The following is a 9,544-nucleotide window of genomic DNA, read 5'->3' as shown; positions in this document are numbered from 1 at the left end:
GAGAGGTGGTGGATGCCCCATCCCTGGAAACATTCCAGGTCAGGTTGGACGGGGCTCTGAGCAACCTGATCTAGTTGAAGATGTCCCCCCATGCAGGGGGGACCTTTAAAGGTCCCTTCCAAACTATTCTATGATAGAATGACATCACTGAGTGGATGGGTGACTCCAGGCACCAAGATGTCAGTCGTACAGAGTTCTGCTACAGGTGCAAGCCCCACACGAGGTGTGATAAGCCCCAAGGAATGGGAACCTACCATCCTCCAGAGGTAGCTCCTCCACCCGCAGCAGTCCCAACAGGGCTGCCCTCAGCGTGCTCAGCCCCTTGCAACTTCTGCGCCCACGGTGACCCATGGTGGGCTGCCATGGTCGTATCTCACCCAGCAGGTCTCCTGGTCCTACCTGCAGGCTGCCCCATGCTCATACCCTGCTCCAGGCACCCAACAGGACCAACTCCTGCACTGAGGACAACAAAGACGGACCAATTTCTGGATGGGCAAGCCCAAGCCCAACTGTTAGTGCCCTACCAACCACAGAGAGGAGAAGGTGCCTGCTTCAACCAAACTCGGCAGTTTCACTCACTGTCACAGCCGATGCTTTCATGGTGGCATCCTGCCAGTTTGGCAGCGCCAAATAACAGGGTGAGGGGCTGGTGCCTCGGCAGCCCCATAAAGGGCTTTCCCCCCCCCCCCCCCAGCCGATGCTTTCATGGTGCCATCCTGCCAGTTTGGCAGCGCCAAATAACAGGGTGAGGGGCTGGTGCCTCGGCAGCCCCATAAAGACCCCCCTGACATTCAGGACAAAACAATCCCCCAGCAATGACAGTGACGACATGGAGCAAAGCCGTGTGGGAGCAGCAGGGGTGGGTGTCTGGCCCCTGGCCCATCTCTGGTGGCTGGCGATAGCTGCAGCTCAGTGAAATGCTCTCTCTGGAGCAGCATTTTCTCAATATTGTTGTTTGTGTTCTTCCCTCCCGCGTGTTTATCTGCAGATTCACATGCTACCCACGGCATTATAAATAAATCTGCAGCTGCTCGAAACCAGCAGACGCAACTCTGGCCCGCTTCCCACCAGAAACCACGCTGCTCCCCACGGGACAGTTAGGAGATAAGTGCCTGTCCTTTTCACTTTGAAGATGCTTTCAATAAGCAACTTTCTGCCAGCACTGGGGCCGGTCGCCGGCACTGCTGCTTGCTACAAGGGCATGCCAGGGCTCCGGCTTCAGCACTTTGCATCTAAAGATGCATCATCACCACCATACCACCACCTCCAGATGCTCAACAGCTACACTAAGACGCCATCAAGTTGATGATCTGCTATGTCAGTGACCCGGGTGGGGTGGTCCTACGCTTCTGCATTGCCTTCTTGCTGTTCAGCCACAAGCAAAGATGAGTGTGGGGATCTCAGCTGCACCTGCTTTTCCCATCTGGCCAGGTCAGGACTGAGACTGGTAGGCAGACCTGGGAGGAGAGGACAAGACTGGGATCATGCTGGGTGCTGGCAGTGGGATGGCCAGGACTGGGGATGGAGGGTGACGGGACCAAGGGACAGTGGCAGAGAGGCTGGAGGGGCAAGGGATTAACAGAGGAGCTGTGCACACTGCAGTCACACTTCTCTGTGTCCGGAAAAATAACTTCCATGGAGTTTTGCCAATTTAGACCAGTTTAGAGCATCTGGTCCTGACTTTCTCAGAAGTCCTGGCAAATCCTTCACATTCACAGGCTCCAAACTCATCCAGATAAAGAAACAGCTGGACAAATAAATAGCCCCACAGATAGCTGGAGCCTCCACCCTCATTTTTCCACCCACAACTTTTTCCCTTCCCCCTTCACTTCTCACGCCAGCTCCTCCCTCAGGGTAGGAAACTTGCCAGCATTTTAATCCTGGTACAATATTACTAACACCGGGAGTGAGCTTCTGAGTTGACCCAGGATCACATCAGCTGTGGCCAGTGCTGGACATGCAAAGCAGACAAGAAGTTGCCCAGGACTCTCCGATGGGCTGGGAGCAAAGTCGTCCCAAGGCAGACATGGGGGGAAGACGTGCCTCGTCACCACCTCCCAGACATGACCTGGAAGCCCACCTAATGCACCTCATCAGATCAGTCCAGGCTGGAGGGATGCTGCAGAGTGGGCTCAGTGCCAGAGCCCAGCCGGGTGGAGCAAGACCGGGATCCGCGCCGAAGACGCCGCAACTTGGGACAACCTCCTCTGCGCAAGCACATGTGCTCCTGAAACCGTGTTTCCAGCCTGGCCTCAGGCACAGCCACCGCATCCCCGTGCAGGGAGGGGGGCGGCTAATGAGAAACCCGTCTGTCCCCCGCCCCGAGGAGCCCTTGCTGCAGATCTATTTACCCTTCCAGAAGTTGAAAGGCCCCTCTCTGCCTCCTGTGCTTTACTGGAGCCTTATTATAATATTTTTGCCAGCGAGAGCTGAGAGGGGCTGAGCAAACCCAGTGGCCCTTCTCTGCAGCCCCGAGCTTTGCTTTGCCTGGCCGATGGCCAGCGGAACAAACTGAAACCCAATCCCCCCCCGGCCGACCCGCTGGCGCGGGAACAGCACGCTGCATTGTGAGCCGGCGGCTACAGGATATTTGGGATACTTCACTCAGGGATCCACTTAAACTCCAAGAGGGAGAGTGATTGATAGGGAGCGAGAAGAGGCAGTTGACTGAGCTGGGATGGGGACCGCCAGCATCCTGCCCAGACCCCCAAAGGCCACCCCAAAGGCAGCCGTACCGGGTCGTGCCGGTGGTCCTGGTGCTGTGTACCCAGCAGACAGGCACCTGGTCATGCAACGCCCTTCCCTGAAAAATTAGGTCCAGTCAGACTCAGAGACCTAAGAATAAGGGTGATGTCCAGCATCTCCATCATCCAGAGCACCTCTGACGTGCCAGCCAGCCCCCCAGGCTGATAGTCCTGGGGGCTAGCAAGGCACAGAGCGGGGAGGTCTGACCCCAGGGACACAGCGCTGTCAAGGGAAAGATGTCACTACTTTTGGGGAGCCATGGAGCCTTCTTGGCCCCTCAGTTCACCAGGATGTCACCCAAGCTCACCTGCAAGCCCTGTGAAACAGGAGCCAGCCCCAGAGCCAGTGGGGGAGCAGGGGACAGTGCTGGAAGCTGGTGGGGGTCAGCAGTGCTCGCTAAGATGCCTTCACCCATCTGCTGGATGATGCTCAGCTGCTTGTGACTCTCGGAGACAGGACTGGTGTCAAACAAAGAGATGTCGCCAGGACCACCTGCCCTTAGCACAGTGGTTCAGCAGCCCCACTGGAAACTCCCCCTGCATTTTTCCACACTTTGCCGGGGGGCGCTGCCATGAGCTGGGCTACGCTGTCCCCATCCCCACCTACATCCCTCCCTTCCCCTGATCCTCCATGCCCCGTCTGACCACATGCATCACTGGACCCGTCCTCAGGGGACCAAACCCAGGGCTGATGCTGCTGTGCAGAAAGGGGAGGCACTGAGGCTTCGGCTCCCAGCCCTTGCTAGACTGGGAAATAAGGAAAGCAGGGCTTGGAGCAGAGCTGCACCTGGCTGTCGGGCATACGGCACGTCAATGGGTGAGCTGGGAGCCGGTGCCGAGCACCACCGTGACCCAAAGCCGGGACGCTGGGAGGAGCAGCTTCACAGCTCCTCTTCCCAGCCCCTCTTCTCCCTCCTTTGAAGCTGTTGGCAGTCGCAGGCGTTGCCCTGCACGGTGCTGACTGCTCCACTGCTGGAAAGCTCAAAACCAAGGGGAAAGCCCAACCCGACAGCCCCAGGGGTCCTGCAAGTCATCCAAGCACGTGTCTTGCTTTCTAAGCATCCAACTGACCATCAGCCCGTCCAGACACTGTCACTGCCAGGCAGACAAGTGCTAAGGATTGTCCCTCTCATCTGCCCGGCCAGGAGGGATACGGCCCAGCTCTGGCTCTCAGCTGAGTGGGGCTGGGAATTCAGATTTTGTGATCTTTCAGCCTGAGGCCTCTGCTAAAAAAGCAGGTTAGGCTGGACGCAAGGGAGGACCACGCTTCATCCGGCTGCCACACTGCCCCCAGTCATCACTGCAGATGCACCCTCTCCGGCCCCAGTTTCCTGACACCGTCTGCCCCAGAGGTCAGCAGAAACCTGATAACCCCACCAGAGACCCCAGAAAGCTGCTCCAGCACCACGGTCCTTGCTGGCAGCATCTGCCCCAAAATGAGCCGGGACTTGTAGGTGGTCCGAGTTCAGCCGAGGGCAGGCTGCCGGGAAGAGACAATGCAGATGCTAAATGCCAGCGAGCAGGGGCCCTCCTGCTGCTGCCAGGAATACAGTAGCCACACAGAGAAGACACAGATGCAGACGTTTAACAGCCATTGCTACTGTCAGTGCTAATGACTTGGTCCCTGCAGTGGCACCGATCCCATCACCTGCAAGACACCTTGCGGGAGGGAATCCCAGGGTTAAGCAAGTGTTGTCCTCACCCGCACCCAGCCTCATCCACCCCATGAGGACAGCCCAGAAAAGACTAAATTCTCCACCGAGCCATCTCCCAGGAGGATGGAGTGGGGCACGGCCCTCCCGACAGACTCCAGGTCCCTTTTCCTCTCCAGGGATGGCAGGGACACTCTGGGAGGTTGCAGACCCCATGCCCACAAGCTCCTTCTGCAGATGCTCCAGCCCCAAAGGAGCCAGCAGCCTCCACCATGTGCTGCCCCGGTCCAGCTGTTAGCATGGCACAGCCACCATACGGGGGCTGACCCCGTGGCAGGGAAGGACACACGGCTGTCACCGCTGGAGCCCAAACACGGAGACACTACCAATGGCGCGCAGCAGCAGATGCCACGCATGGCTCCTGGAGGAAGCAGTTGCTTTATAACATAATAACCTGCTCCCACCGCCATGGTTGGGGCCAACTGGTACAAGGTGTAATGCCCAGGGTGCAGGGCGACACCACCTAGTCCCCCCTGATACCCCAGACCCACTCTCCTGTATCCCAGACACAGCATCCTGTATCTCCAGACCCACTCTCCTGTATCCCTGGGCACAGGGGTGAGCTGACCTCAGGAGATTTGGGATGCAGCAGGAAGCCCAGAGGCTGCAGAGCATCACTAGGTAAAGAACATGTGCGTGGCTCTCACATGACATCCATCCCTTTTCCCCACTAACCCCTACCCATCATTCGATTTGATGAGCGTTGAGGGGACCAGAAAGAGAGACAGGAGCCCAGAGCGTGGGTTTCTGGCAGCTCTTCCTACCCCTTCCCCTGGGGCCAGTGCCATTGGCCATCCCCACCCGGAGCGGGGACAGTGTGTGCAGCGAGCCCCCGTCCCACCTCCCAGCACTGCTGGCGCTAAATGGGGTTTTGTCACCCTACATGGTGGCGCAGGCTGCAAGCAACTTGTTCCCAGCAGGCTCCGGAGCCCTGCTCAGCATCCCAATTGAGCTATCCTTAATGGGCTTCAATTTTAATTTGCTTTTATTGGAAAACACAGATGGTGACCTCCCCCTCCCCCCCGCCCGAACATATACAGGGTAATAACATTTATGGGGGAAAGATATTATCTCCAAACACAGCCAAAGCTCTAGCAAAAGCCCCACCGCCACACAGCGCCGCGCAGCTGCGCCGCACAGCCTTGTGCCTGGCTCGTAAAGACAGGGCCACAAAGAGTCAGCTGCGCCGCACAGCCTTGTGCCTGGCTTGTAAAGACAGGGCCACAAAGAGCCACCGGCATGGCGGGGGCGAGGGGAGGCAGGACCAGGGTCCAGTGAAGAAGAATTAAAGACCAGGACTAGCCCCTGGTGCAGCCAAGCAAGCCTGGCAGATTAACCTGGTTAACTTCTTCCATGACCGGGTCTTTGCAAAGCAATGCGGGGAGCTGCCCGGAGCGGAAGGATGCCCGAAGCTGCTGCCCAGGGCTGGAGGGCTGCGCTGGGGTACCCCCTCCACCAGAGCCAGCCCCTGCCTGCAGCCCGGACGGCTGCTCCGAGCATCTCTGGCTGCAGCCAGTCCCCTGCAGCAAGTTCATGTCAGAGCTCAGGGCAGCTGCAGGGAGGTGACGGCAGCATAGGGACAGGCAGGGACAGGCAGGCACTGCTGCACAGGCAGCCAGGCTACAGCAGCCCCAGCAAGCCGGGCTGGGGAGTCCCCCAGCAAAGAATAAGCATCAAGCAGCCCTTGACTTGCGCCGCATGCACCCGGGCACCCAAACGCCGGTGCCTGCGGATGGTCCTGCTCCTCTGGCACTGCCAGTGCTGCCGCGCAGAGCCCCGGACCCCCTTTCACACACCCCTGCCGTCAAGCGTGCAGAGCACGTGGCTGAGCGGGGATGCCCTCCACCGCGCACGTCTGGCTCCTTGCATCTACCTGACAGCCAAGTATTCCTGCTTTTCACTGTTTTTACTGACAGGCTGTAAATTTGCTTCTGGTTGGCAGCTCCAAGTGGGAACAGCTTCGGAGGAACCGCAGGGCCAGCTGCAGGCTTGTTTTTGCCAAGCCGCGGAGGGATGCCCCGTGCCCTGGGCTGGCTGTGGCAGCTGGGGGCTCCGGATCAGGCTCCTGGCCACGGAAAGCCTCTCCCCAGAAGAGACGCAGGAAATCCCAAAATCCCTACAAGGAGCTTGGCTTCCTTCTAGCAGCTCCCGAAGCCAGAGCATCTCTCTGCCGCCATCCCTTTGGTACCTCCGGGGGTTCCCTCGCAGCCACGCCAGGAATGCAAACCCTGCGTTCCCTCTGGGCCCCCCCACTGCAGATAAAGCCACAGTGGAGCCAGCAGCTGCAGGCAGTGGGTATTTTTAGTGAGCTGCAAACGTTTCCTTCCTTGGGAAAACCCCATCTTCAATACCGTACCACGGAGAAGGCTTCCTCTTTCACGCCCAGGTAATTCATTACACACTAATACAACCTCCCCAGGCAGCAGGTTGATCCAAGGGGATGCTCCACCGGCGGATGCCGCGAAGCTCCTGCTCGCTGGTGGCCCTGCCCGGGCGAGTGATGTGCTCCATCCATCCATCATAGCGCTGCCCATCAAGCAGGAGCCAGCCAGCTGCCCTCCATCGGGAAAGAGCATCCCTGAAGTAGGCAGGAGATGGGCTGTGGGATCGCAAGGAGAGAGAAGCCCCTCCAGGGCTGAAATCTCAGGTATGACTTGCACCTGCACCGCAGCAGAGCTGCCATCACCCACAAGGGCTGCATCGAGGAGCTGGGGGACTGGGGACTGGCACAGGAGTGGGGAACGTCCACGATGGGATGTATCTGCAGGTCTGCAGACCAGCCTGGAGGAGGTGGCAGCAGCTTATGAACCAGCTCTGCTGCTCATGGGGCTAGAGGAGAGCACACACCGGGGTCCAGGCTGCTACTGGGATGGGGTCCTGGAGATCCCAACGCTTGTGGAGACTCATTTCCATCACAAAACTAACACAACCAATGTGGGTAATCGCAGAGCAAACCTCATTTTGTCAGCTGAAGAGAAGCGGATCAGTGAACCAAGGATGAGCAGTTGCATAGGCACAGACAACCATAAATCTGGTTACACGTATGTGGGAAGAGATTTTTGCAACCACCAAAAAGAAACACACCCAGAGGTGGAAAAGGGGCAATTTCCAAAAGTTGAAAGGGATTATTAGCAAATATTGATTAGGGGGGAAATGTAAACAAAAACAATGAAGAGTAATTACAGCTAGCTTAAGAAGGCTTTGCCAAAATCTCATAAATCTGCGATCATAAAAGAAGGCGTCTTTAGCTAAAAATTATCTTGGCTTTGAATAAAAGAAAAAAATTGCAGTAAAAATAAACATATTGTATAAATTAAAACCGGGGGAAGTTGGCAGCAGTAAATTAGCAGTTATAAGATGCAGACAGTTGCGAAAGGACGTATCAATGAAAAAATCGACTGTCAGCAAACATAAAGGAGAGAAAAGAGGAATTTTTAAATACACCAAAAGCAAACACAAGCAGAGCTGTGGAAAGGCAAGTCCATGGGGACGCTCAAGTGTGAAGTCAGGCAGCAAAGGCAGACACCCCAACGCAGCGGGCAAAAACAAGGGCAAAGCCAGGAGGGACGAGCAGACGTGGCGGCTCCAGGCTGGGGACCAGCAGTGACCAGGGGATGCCGAGAGCCACGGACGTACCTGAGACCCCTCTCGCTGGCAGCATCACACCACCCCGGGCGGCTGCTCACCCTGTCCCATCCAGGAGCGAGGGATGCACGGTGTCGGGGCCACGTTAGCAACTTTATAGTTGTTTCCTGATAGTATCAGCATCCCCAAGACAACTAATTGCTCTCAGGCAGCTCCTTCATGTGGTCAGTGGAGCCCCTACAGACCTGCAGGACAAGGGCAGCCCCAGGACCGACAGCTCTCCTCTCCCCTGCCAACACTTTTTGCTGTGCACCAAGCAGGGACAGTGCAGTCTGAGGATGGGGAATGGTTTCGTAGCATCCCACAGGGCTGGTGGAAAGGAGCTCAGGTGTCTTGGTCCAACCCCATCCCCATCACGAGATCGGGGCAGCCAGGGCTTTGCCTAGCTGAGCCTGGGAGAGCTCCAGGGAGGGAGATGCCCCAGGGACCCAGGGACCCACTGCAAAGCGATGCAGACATTTCCAGCAAACCCTTCCCAGACCAGGAGGATGCCTAAAGCACGTGGTCCAGGTGCTGCCCACAGAGAGGCCACAGTGGCTCTACAAGTACTGCTGCAGGATCCGTCCCGGCCCCCCAGGCACGATCACCAAACCCCAGGAGGAGAAACAACCCGTCGGCTCTGCAAAAGCTGCTGCAGTCGCCCAGACAACTCAGCCAACATCTTGGCAGGAGTCAAACCAGAGAGATGCCTGGGGCGTTAGCTGAGCAGCCGGGATGTAGGACAACACAGTGAGCGTTGGTGAGGGCGGATCCAGTGCCGAGAGCTCTCCAGCCCAAAAACCAGGCAGTTCAGCCCCGTGCTGCGCTGTTACTTCCTTGCTCTGCACCTCAGATGCTTTGTCAAGGAGGCACAGCAACAGGCACACCCCCCGAGCAAGCTTTGAGGATAAAAGCAGCAGACGTATCAGTGTGGATGTTGGCCAGACACAGCTAGGAGTTCGTGGCTCCTCTGCATCCCTCTGCACAGCCGGTGCCACCCACAGCCCGCACAGACACTGCAGAGCTACAGGACGGGCAAGCACAAGCCATCAGGAGTGACCTACGGGCAGCAGTTGAGGTGGGGAAGGACAGACCACTGCCACCATGCTTCTGCAATGGGGAAAGGTCCCTGTTTCACTGTCTTTTCTCACTGTGGGTAAAAGCCTCTTGCACGTATTACAGTAATGCCCAGTTCCTCCAGAGTGTGCCTGTGCAAGGAGGAGGTATCGCTCTTCCCCACTGGCTGGGAGGGAAACTGAGGCAGGGAGCAGTCCCCACCATCTACCCCAGGATGCTCCAAGGAGAGGCTGGGGATATCAGTGATCATGAAGCACCTTGTCCCCTTGCAATGCATGGTTTTGGCTTGGCACTGATCAGCACCCCCGGACGCTTCCAGCACATGACACTGAAGTGACACCACAGCAGTTGGCACTGCCCGTGCAAACCCCGAGACACGCACACGGC

The sequence above is a fragment of the Aptenodytes forsteri genome, unplaced genomic scaffold (assembly GCF_000699145.1).
Source record: "Aptenodytes forsteri isolate BGI_AS27 unplaced genomic scaffold, ASM69914v1 Scaffold253, whole genome shotgun sequence".
NCBI lineage: Eukaryota > Metazoa > Chordata > Aves > Sphenisciformes > Spheniscidae > Aptenodytes > Aptenodytes forsteri.
This window is presented reverse-complemented; position numbering follows the sequence as displayed.